The 12,030-nt window shown below is 47.1% G+C and overlaps 1 protein-coding gene and 1 non-coding gene across 4 annotated transcripts in view; both read right to left on the reverse strand.

The window, feature by feature from the left end:
- The window catches only part of LOC124545798 (serine/threonine-protein kinase NLK), a 443,318-nt gene that overhangs the window by 118,418 nt on the left and 312,870 nt on the right, over positions 1–12,030 (reverse strand). The window lies entirely within an intron of this gene.
- Trnat-ugu lies at positions 1,781–1,854 on the reverse strand. Its single transcript has one exon. It is a non-coding gene; the product is annotated as a tRNA-Thr (tRNA).

A 12,030-nucleotide genomic window follows, 5' to 3' on the forward strand; every position in this document is an offset into this window, starting at 1 on the left:
AACTGGAAAAACGATCTCCAACTTTATAAATCGGTACTACGACCTGTCAGTTGCATGCCTGCCCCATTTGGGAACATGCCACGTCACAACTTCCGGACGTTCAGAACAAGGCATTGTCCATAATACTGAATGCTCCGTGGTTCGAATAGCACGACTCACAAACACAAATGGGAAATGTTCCACAGGAGACCCGTTCCGTATCTGAAAGCTTTTATGCCGAACTTCCTTCCTCCACAGACACGTTAATTTAACAGTTATCCACATACGATCTCAAAGCCCAGCACAGACATAAACGTCCTAAACAGATGCTGTTGCCGCGTCGGTAATCAAAACGGAGGCTGACATCCTGCACGCAATGTCCTAACCGATGTTCTCACATATTTATGTATCTGTCCATTACAAAGCACTGTAAGTAACGTTTTATAATATTGTAAATTGTAGTGTTGTAATTGTAATATTTTACATTTTCAATTATGTTTTTCTCTTTTATTTCACAGTATATGTTGACCAACAACTATGCATAAGGCTATCTGTATATATTCCAGTATTTATAGTTAGTAATGACCTATCCCTTTTGAAGTGCTAGAATACGAAATGTTATGTAATTGGGTGTGATGACTCTCGGATCAGAACCCTATAAAACGAAAAGTGACGGGACAGGCACATACAACAGTTGGGGCCGGCTCCGGCCCTGCGCACTGCAGTGGGGTGTCTCGTAAGTCCCTGGTACCCCTCTGGAAGCAGCCGACACCAAATCGTTTGCAGAGTGGCAGCCAATCCTGTTGGTGGGTGCACGAGTACGGGCCTTGTATTCCGTGACACTCTACTAGGCTCTGGACTCTGCGGCCTCCCCTGAACCATTGCCGGGCGACGCGGCAGCGATGTGGCGGCACGTTGTCTTGAAACACTGCAGAACCGACAGGGTGCCGGAAAGCCAAAAATGGGCGGAGATGGTCCCAGGGCACCTCAACACACAGCGGATCATTCAGAATCCATTCCAGAACAACTGGGGGCCATTACGTATCAGGAAAATGTATCCCAGACCGTGACAGAAACACCATCGCCTCGGACCGTGCCTTCTTGGCGGGCAGCATCCATCGAATCGTGTGGTCCGCGGCACACTCTGTGCAGATGCAACATGTTTTCCAGTGTTCATCCCTGGTGACTGGCGACAAATGCGAGCCGCTGTACCCGATAACGCTGGGTTAACAGTGGCACCTGCGCATGGAACCCGTGTTCACTGGAAGACGTGCCCCTGTGTCGAATTGGGCCGTAATTTGTCGCAATGTTGACCTTCTGTCACTACTGACGGTCCGTCTCAAATGTCAACAGTCACGGTCATCGAGGGTGGTTGGACGGTCGCCACATCGTCTGTTGTGGATACACTCGGATGTAGCTGAACCTGTGAAGCCGAATTCCTGCACCACTGCCGAAATTCCCATCCGACGTTCCATGTTACACAAATCACTTCTCAGACGGTGTCCTCCACAACTGCAGCCGGCACAGTGGACGTGTGCTGCACATAAAACACACCTGCGCCATCTGTGCCGACTATCCATTGACACTTGCTATGTCACTGTACATTCTATATATATATATATATATATATATATATATATATATATATATATATATATATTAAGATGGTATCTGTTCTTTCGGACATGTGACCGATACCATCGGTGACCATGCAGCTCGTTAGAACGAAATTACAATGAAATGAACACCGTTAGCTGCTTACAGGCATTGACATACGCCAACGGCGACAGATGAAAATGTGTGCCCCGACCGGGACTCGAACCCGGGATCTCCTGCTTACATGACAGACGCTCTATCCATCTGAGCCACCGAGGACACAGAGGATATCGCGACTGCAGGGATTTATCTCTGGCACGCCTCCAGCGAAACACACATTCTCAACGTATTGTCCCGCACTACATTCATAGCGCCCCCGCCCATTATACTCATTACTCGCGGCGCGTTGCCGATTCCCGTAAGAGTTCGGGCACTGCTTGTGCTTTCGCACAGAAGAAGGAGATGGTAAAAGTGTCCTGTGAGCCTTAACTATATATACACTGAGTATAATGGGCGGTGGCTCAGATGGATAGAGCGTCTGCCATGTAAGCAGGAGATCCCGGGACGAGTCCCGGTCGGGGCACACACACATCCATCTGTCCCCATTGACGTTTGTCAACGCCTGTAAGCAGCTAAGGGTGTTAATTTCATTGTAATTTCACTGTACATTCTCGCATTGGACAATGAAAAAAGGGTGCCTCCTTTTCAAAAGGAATTGACTTGTTTCAGGGAGCCAAGGAAAACCTAAATATGTATACCCAAGATTCGGATGCAAACCTGACTTCTCTCGAATTCGGGTAAAGGGTGCTTACCTCGGTATCACTTGTGTTCTGGTCAAAAGGGTCTTGTAATGGTGTCCCGTCCAATCAGAGGGATCTTATCTCCGCCTATGGTAAAAATAAATGCCAAAATCTTGTGCTCGAAAACGACAATTTCGAAATTGCAACGGTAACATAAAACACTAACAGCTGAAAGCAAGTAACTTCATTTTAAATATTCATAGAAGCTGTTAACCCATATTACAGAAGATTAATGAACTTTTCTTTTTATCTGAATCGTTGGCCAGTTTCGACGCCCAAGTACATTATCGTGCGTCCTGAGAGGACACTGCACTTGCTATCCATCTGTACGAGGGTACTCGGTTTGTGACATCTGGATCTATACACATCACCAAACTGCAAATCGATTCAAAAGAAAGAAGGTGGTTTAGCTAAGCAGTGCCTGAACTACTACTTTCACGATATTAAGATCGGCCAATGACTACGTTGCACGTTCGACTGGCTGAGCAGGTTACGTTGTGACGCGCACTACCCGTATCTGACCCGTGCAGCACGAACCTCAATTTATTTCAAACTCTGATGGAAGTTAACCGCACATTACAAACACATAAAAGTTACTCTCTCTCTCTCTCTCTCTCTCTCCCCTCTGTCGTCTGAAAGTCGAGGATTACAAATATCTCTTAGACATTTCGGAATTTTTGTACATTGGCGATGTCTTTTGTTCACAAAAGGCTGCATGAAACGACACGAAGACTATTCCTTTGAAGAATTCTCCACACGGCGCCTTCCCATTGTGAATACGACGGAAGTGATTGTCTAGGACTGCAGTACTGATACGTATATTTCACTACACTGTTGGAAGAGTTAGTGCGCTACAATCCGGGACAGTTCCCGTCCTAGTTGCAAATGGAAGCAGTAACAGCGTGGGTAGTTAGGTCACGCATTATCCGTCGCTAAGCTGCAGCACGGCCACTATGTAGACATCACAGAACAAGGCAGGGAGGGGGGGAGGGGGTGTCGCCTCTCCACGCCAACGACCCCTTGTTTTACAGATAACAACTGAAGGCACTTCTGTGTCTAGTCGGCGTCCCAATGCCGCGTCATAGCTGGAAAAGGAACTCTCATGGAGTGCTACAGGTGCGTGTGTGGGAGGTAGGGAGAGAGAGAGAGAGAGAGAGAAGGGAGTTATTTCCATTACTTCAGGGTTAATTACTATATTTTCTTTTCAGTAAGTCGGTAATAGGGTATTTTAGTTGTACTGTACTTGGTTTTCAGGCCTACTTTCGAACTTAGTCCATCGAATTATCCGATTAGTGGTAGGAGTTTGTCTACACGCGTTTATTGTTAAAGTATCCTCTAGGACTACTGAGCATGGCTCTTAGCTCTCGCTCTAGCACGAGTGAAGACGGCAACGTGGTTCGTAGGATAAGTCAGTGTGTCGAGAACCGCAGTATTTCGTGGGCGTGGCGCTTACCGAAGTGTCTGACTGTTGACGGCTCATTCCTTCTTGTCTGAAATTTGTGGTTAGGAAATTGACTCTCTTTAAAAAAAAAACACGCAGGAAGTGTTACCTCGTTGTGTGTCAAACTAGGATGATTTGGTCATTCCCTAGATCTGATACTGTCTAGTGCGCCCCGGAATTACAGCTGTCTCTTCTTAATCTATAAGAAGCTAACAGCTCAGCTCCCTCCCCCGATCAAAATCCTGGACTCGAATCTGGTCTAGTGAGTGTAATTGTGGAGAATTTGGCTGTTATGTGCTCGAGGATGAATTTGTATGTGTGATGAATTCTGCAGATATGACGTACTTGTTCCGTTGTGACGTACTGAGCGTCAGTCGTATGTATTTGTTTTTCATGAGCAGCTTCTCTTCTCTAAGTCAATCTGATGTTTGTTTATGTTCATTTCATTTGGATCCATTTGTACTTCTCTAAATCAGTTGTTTTTTGTCTTACTGGGTGTGTCCACTGGCCATTAACTTCGTGGTTTCTATTATTTCTTTCTTAAAAAAATAATCGTTGGAAGTATTCTCTAATCAACTTTTGTGCAATTTATCGGTTGTTGCTTGACTGTTTAGTTTAAATAATGCTTCACTTGCATCTGTGTTGGCTCCGGTTTAACGACGGAGGAATAACGCCGAAGTTTAGCCTTTATCGAAAGAGTAGTTTTTTGTTAATTGGCGCCGTAGTGCTCTACTGTTCTATGTGTCGACGATCTTTCACTGGTATTCCACGTAATAGTCTCGGCAAGGGGTTTGAAGTTGTTTACCACCTTAATTCTTTGAGCATTATGGAGAACCTAGACGCATTTATTTATTTGGCAGTGACTAAGAGTTTCTTTTATAACAGCTGTTCTACTGTGTGTGTGTGTGTGTGTGGGCAGCTGGCGCGGCTGCGGCGAGCTGGCAACGGCGTCGCCCCCGGCCCTCGACACACATCCCGCGGGCGCGCTTCCTGTTCGCCCCCCGGCCGCTCTCGCACAGCAGCCGCCCGTGTCAGCGCATCGCGACCTCCGGGCGGGGAGCCGCGCACCCACAGCAGGGCCAATAGACAGGGCGACCCAAAAGTCTTTCCCTCATTACATAAATTGATAACTCACGCTAGAAGTAAGATACAATTATGAAACTTGTCTCGAACTCTTTACAACTATCAAAGTTTTTTATTCTGTTTTAGGTTCGCAGTACGTAAGTAGTGGATGAGGTACAGTGCCCAATAAGCCATGTTGACCAATCAGGAGAAGGCACAGTGTGTCCTGTGGTACCATGAGACACGATCACCAACCACAGTGCAGAGACATTTCCAGACAACATTTGGAAGGAATTAACCTGATGTCGAGAGCATTAAAGCCTCGTATGAGAAGTTCGAGAACACAGGATCGGTTGCTGACCTTCCGAGGTGTGGTCGACCGAGAACCTCGGCAGACAGGGTGGAAGCTGTAAGGCAGTCTTTTCTGCCAAGTCCGAAGAAATCGTTGCGCAGGGCCTCACGTGAATTACAGATGCCAAAAAGCTCTCTCCGTGACATTTCACACAAACGTTTATTGTTTCGTGCATACAAAGTGCAAATCGTTCAGGCCTTGTTGCCCAATGACGGTACACGTCGATATAACTTTGCGGTCGAAATGCTATCACGTATTGATGACGATGACGGTTATCTCAGACGAATTGCCTTTTCCGACGGAGCGACCTTTTCTCGTCAGTGGAGTAGTGAATCGCCATAATGTGCGCATTTGGGGTTCACAGCCCCGGAGTGCACCAGAGGCAGTCCAGAGGTGGATGTTTGTTGCGCGCTACTGCACGATCGAATTATCTGGCCATTCTTCTTCGCTGAGGCTACCGTCACATCTGCAGTGTATCTGGACGTGTTGCAACTCTATGCTGTTCCTCAGCTGCTTCAGTATCGCCCCGCTGTCTTGTTTCAGCAAGACGGTGCACCGCCTCATTCGGGTTTGGACGTCCGTGCCTATCTCGATATGACCTTTTCTGGGCGACAGATTAAACGGTTTGGCCTCCACGCTCTCCTGACATAACCCCATTAGACTTATGTCAAGGACGAGGTCTACCGAAATCGTGTACCAGATCTTGAAACCCTGCGGCAACGGGTAACCACAGTCGTTGAATCGATCCCTCCAGTGATGTTGGCTAATGTGTGGACGGAAATTGAATATCGCCTAGCTGTTCTACGTTGTGTTTACTGATGTGTGAAAAAAACTGATAGTTTGTAAACAATTAGACACAAGTTTCATATTTGTATCTTACTTCTAGCCTGAGTTATCAATTTTTGTAATCAGGGAAAGACTTTTCGGACACGCTGTATACGGAGTATTCAAATGAAACCTGGTCACTAGTGTAAAGTAACGGTAACGATTTTATTAACTCAAAATGTAGTTATGCACAGCATACATACTCAAAAATAGTCGCCAAAACTGTTGGCACATTTATCCCATTGCGGCACTAACCGGTCGATTCCATCTCGAAGAAGCTAGTAGGCTGCTGTCGGATCAGGGCCTGGACCCCCTCACACACCTCGTCGTCCGTTGCCAATCTATGTCCGCGAATAGCTTTTAGAGCTCCAAGTATATGAAAGTCACACGGTGAAAGGTCGGGACTGTACGGTGGATGTTCCGGCGTTTCTCAGGTTCCCCGTTCCAGGAACTCGACAACCAGCGGGCCCTTGAGGCCAAAAAAGGACATCACGACCTCACCAGAACTCGTGTGTGCGGCCTTTGATTTCTTTGGAGGTGGCCAAGTCGCACGTTTCCACTGCTTGCTCTGACGGTTACTTTCCAACTAAAAATAGTGACACCACGTTTGCGTCAGTTGGTGGGGGACCCACTGCGCACAGATTTTTCGAAAGTTTGATTGTCGATGCATTACGGTGTAGGCGGTGCCCACGCTATTACCCAGCAACCGACGGATATCGTCCACGGTGATTCTGCGGTTGTCCGCAACCATTTCCGGTGTGACGACACGATGAGCCTGTAAAGGACGAACATCGTTTTCCAGTGATTCGCGCCCCTCGAGGAATCGTTTGCGCCTTTCCACAGCACGTGAACGACTCAGACAGTACACGTGTACACAGCGTTCATCCGTCGATACATTTCACGGCCTCCAACTCCCTCCGCCGCCAAAAATCGAATCACTCCTCCTCGCTCTCGCTTACTCGCCTGCACGTTCGGTAGTGGACGATAACTTGAGTGACCACCTTCTCTTCGGCGTGAAACCACACTGGCGCTATGCAACATGGAACGGTGTGCAGCCGTCAGTCTGTCCAACATTTGACGGCGCCACCATAGCCGCAGTTACTTGCTGCCACCTTACGTGTAAGGCAAAGGTATGCGCACTGACCAGGTCTGCGTTTGAATGAACGTCGTATATCCTGCCACACGGTGGCAGGCGGGCGGTGCTTCCGCCACGGCAAGGACAAGGCGGCGCGCGCACACAAAACGAAAACTGCACAGAGCCGCGCGCTACTTTGGCCAGCGACGGCCAATTCGCAATGGTCGTAACGCGACGCCAAACCGCGTGTCGTCAAAACATACTGTAGTGCATCTCAAAAGGCGGCATCAGCCACACCGTCGAGGTTCCACGGCGAGGAACTTTCGGCGGTCGACGTTATCCGTCCGTTGTCGATCACGTGACCCCTAAGCTCATTTGCCCCCGATACACGGCCACGCGCACATCCCCATATTGTGTTACGTCGTGGTTTTCGTAGACGATACAAGTTGTTTGTTGTTCGTTATTTGTTACGAATTGTTTCGTTTCGTCATTTCCTTTGTTAAACTTACAATAAATGCAGAAGATTAACTGAAGTGGTGAAGTAGCAGTCTGAATTGTACGACACGGGCGAGCTACATTACGTGCTGTCCGCCACATTCATAAAGTGGACTCTCATACGTATCGGTATGTAATATTTTGCTATGAAATGGATTGCAATACGGGTACAAATTGTGAAGTGAAAAAGATACTGTGGATAGAATCAGACTGATTAGTAGGTTCAATTTATTTTACCATCGTCAGGCACTTGTAGTGTTTCGTAAAGAAATGCACTGCAAGTTATTTGTTTAAATATGGGTTTGTGGCAGGCTTATTTTATTGTTAAGTAGCTCTCCCGATTGCTTATGAAACACTTTTGTAAGCATCAGTGGTCAATATTTACGTGGTTTCACTAGCAAACCCTAGTACAAATAAGGCACTTTAACTACTGAAAGCCAAATACGAGATGTACAGAAAACCTATAAAACTTGAAGGGAAAGCCACTGAGAGAGACACGACTACTGCGCAACTACACTAAACTTCAAATAGAGCAATTTTGTACTGGATGTGATATCAGCTCGTAAGACTGTGTTGCTTTTGGTAATTTTGGGTGCAATCTGACTTAACAAATGAAAAAATGGATGCTTCGACTCTCTAAAATATAAAATGCACACTCCTCTTTCTCCAGCTCCTTGTATAGTGTGTGAAATTTCCCTTTAGTATCACGAAATGAAATTTTTCCGACTCTCACTCCTTTTTTGTGTCGTTTTCTACTTCTGCTTCCTTCTCTAATATACAAGCTATCCCTACACGGTGCAAACCGCCCGAGTCCAATAAAAGTCATTTCCGTACAGATTTGCACTCCGGCATCCATGTATATAAGCTACCGCATTGTGTACGTGCACTTTGGGCATAAAACAGTTGAAAATCATCTTGCGCAGTTCCAAAAAAAAAAAAAATTAAATAAATAAATAAATAAATAAATAAATAAAAAATATATACATGTAAGTTGAGGACAGCCTTGCGAGTCGAGATGCCGTGGCGTGCCCTTCCGCGGCGTGACGGCCGCTGTGACTGCTCCTTGAGGAGACGGCCAGTGTGAACTGGCCTCGACAGTCCTCAAGTCTGCGGCTGCGGGATCACAGCCACACAAGGCGACACAAGCGTCGGCAATCCTTTGAGTACTGCGTGATTTCCGCCGAAAAGGTAAAGTGCACTCTATACTCGTAGTACAGGCATTTTTAGCTTTCACATGGCAAACATCTGGAGAAATAAAAGCGAAATAGGATGCTATTTATAGCGGCCGTTAGCCATCAGTAACAAAGTTCGATCAACTTAAACGTCGTCCGAGTCTCGTTTTCGATTAACACTGTTCAGGACGGGATGCTACGCCAAGAAATCACCGAGAAAACGATTCATAGACAAGAGCCACTACAGTAGGAAGACTTGGGGGCTCGAGAATGCAGAGTAGTGTTAGCAATGAATAAGCCCCACAAATTACAGGACATTTGCAATGTGATAACTCGTGGAACTTGAAGCGCTTACGACAATCACAAAAAGTAATAAGCACAAAAAAATATACCGATACATATACGACTCTACAAAACAGACTTTTAGTCCCACTGGCTCTGGCGACTGCAATATCGGTGTTAAGACAGTAACCGCACTGCCTGACTGCAGGACCACTCGGTCGCGGGGAGACGACTGCGGACACAGAGCGATCGGTACAACTCCGATCGCTCACAACGCACGCCTTGGACACTACAGTTTCAGAGTAGCATCTAATAGTTAAGAAAGATACTACAGCCAAATGTAACTTATGAAGAAAACTTCCAACAGAGGGAAAAAAGTCGTTTGTTGAGAAACAGACGCAGACGAGTTTAAGGCTATTGGTAACCTCTCCGATGAATTTAAAAAGAACCGACCAAGTTTTTCTTAAAAAAAACGCTCAGAAATTAAATAATGATTAGATAATCAAAGGAAATGGGACTAACCGAGCGGCCTTAGGCGCTGCAGTCACGGACTGTGCGGCTGGTCCCGGCGGAGGTTCGAGTCCTCCCTCGGGCATGGTTGTGTGTGTTTGTCCTTAGGATAATTTAGGTTACGTAGTGTGTAAGCTTAGGGACTGATGACCTTAGCAGTTAAGTCCCATGAGATTTCACACATATTTCTCTTTTCAAAGGAAATGTAAAGATGAAACGGAGAACATCCGCAAACTTTTACGAGGTACACCACCTACAGTTAACATCTTTTTTGAACTAATTAAATTTAGATGTAATGGAAACAAAACATCGAAAAACTGCATAATGGAAACGTAGATTATATCCTGGAGGATAAGAAGGAAACGGATTATAGGGAAGAAGGAGGTGGCATAAAAAGGGAAGAATCTTGAGAGTGTAATAAAGGAAGAAGAGGACGGCGAAACACCAGCACAACTACTGCACGCAGTCTGAGGCAGAACTGTAACACGAAATTTGCAAAACCGGCGATCGATCCTGCTGACGGATGCGATCACTTCTGCTCGGTCTTCAAAACAGAAGAAAGGATACATAAAACGGCAGCTATTCAGCTGCTCAAGTTTCATTACCTATTTTGGCAGGACACATTTCAGAGCTTTACTTGGCAAAATATGTTTTTCCTTGTGTCAGTGTAATGAAATCATTACGAGAGCTCTGTGTAGGCAGAGCAGGTATTCGGGCAGGCTGCCGACGGAACGTCGAGCTCGGCGCCGCACGTGGTGTTGCAAGTATAGTGTGGCATTTCACGGCCGTCACACTGTTGTACCGACTGAGGCAGTGAAACGCGTCGGTACTATTTCCTGACGAACATTTCGCGGCGAGTCGGCAACGGGTCACCTGGCTTTCTCGCGCATTACCCGCTCCAGCGCGGCCGAGCCGACAGGCTACGTAGTTTGTAGGAGCAGGATCTGCTTGTCGAACTATCTTTGTTTATCTTGACAAGATGTCAGTTTCCAGTAAACAGAGATGTAGGGCAAATTCGAACTAAATATCCGGTTTTTGTTTTGAGGAATATTCTTTTTTTAGCTCCATTTCGGGTAACAAATGGCTTTACCGTCACAAGATGAAATGAATTCGTCGTGTGCCTCAATATTCTCGATTCCGTAAACTGTTTTCTACTAATTTACCTAATTCGAGTTCTGTTTCACAATCGTGACGGTAATATAAACCGAGGTCTCGGCCCTGTGTGTGAAAGAATGCCGACTATCTAAGTTGATGCCGGCATATGATTTTGTCCGTAGTACGAGGAGGTGATTCGCACTATCGGAATCTTTCTGACCCGTCTTAGCGGTAGTTTACTTGTTCCTGCACGGAAGCCTGACGCACGGGCTACCTGCTCCACGTGCGCAGCTGTTCTTTTCATTTCTCGATTCCCGTTTTTTCGAGAGAGTGTGTTGCTATGTTGCGTACTCTACCTCACAGTTGCGCTGAAGATATGTGCAACGGCAATGCGCAAGCGGAATAATGGTAACGTACTCTGTCTGCGTATTACCGGGCCCAAAGATCGTACTTTTGGGCCGAGTTCACAAGCCCACGTGACCAACAGTCCTACCTTAACGCATAAAGTGAATTCTCAGATTACTCACCGTGCATATCAAAGCTATGTACGAAAGACACAGAGCAGAGGATGAGGACGATTACGCCGACGGTGACGAGAAGGTAGTTCCCGAGCGGCGTCACTGGGTTACGGACGTAAGAATTCCATTCGATGGAGCCCTTGCACACGATCTGCACAGCCTGTATTTCTTAAGCTTTTCAGTCGACAATTCTTGTGATGTTGCAGCACGCCACCGTATAAAATACTTAAAAATAGTAACTGTTAAAGTGACGTGTAGATCGTATTACATCCGCCTTTCTGAGAGCGAGACTGGTTTTACAGGAGGAAAGGTGACGCAATTTGCCGCAAACATTCTGCAGCAGTGCGTCACACTTTGGCCCTTTGTCGGTCCTGGGGTGGCACGAAGTGGGCCATCGGTGGACTGTCCGACCGCGGCGGAAGCCAAGCCCCGAAGCGCACCACGGACTGCAGGGTAACCGCAGGCCGGCGAGTCGGCATCATTTTTCGCGCAGAGCGTCGAGAAAACGCGGCCGTCGGCTCCGCACCTGCCCAGGTGTGACAGCCTGCGCTCGGCGACTGTCCGTGACTGACGTTCCACTGGCGAGATGGCAGGAAACGAGGTAGAAAAAATACGTGCCCATCGAGAAGGCGGACAGTCCACCAACAGCCCCCCAGCCCCCCTTCCTATGCCGTCCCTCAGGCCACAAGGAGCTTGTTATATTCTGGGACCGACAAGGAGCCACGACGCGAGGTACTGGCGCCGGGTGTTTGCGTTACATAGGGGCACCTTTCCTCCTACAAATCCTGTCTCGCTCTGAGGATGGCCACTGTAACCGTGACCTCGTGC

The sequence above is a fragment of the Schistocerca americana genome, chromosome 1 (genome assembly GCF_021461395.2).
Source record: "Schistocerca americana isolate TAMUIC-IGC-003095 chromosome 1, iqSchAmer2.1, whole genome shotgun sequence".
NCBI lineage: Eukaryota > Metazoa > Arthropoda > Insecta > Orthoptera > Acrididae > Schistocerca > Schistocerca americana.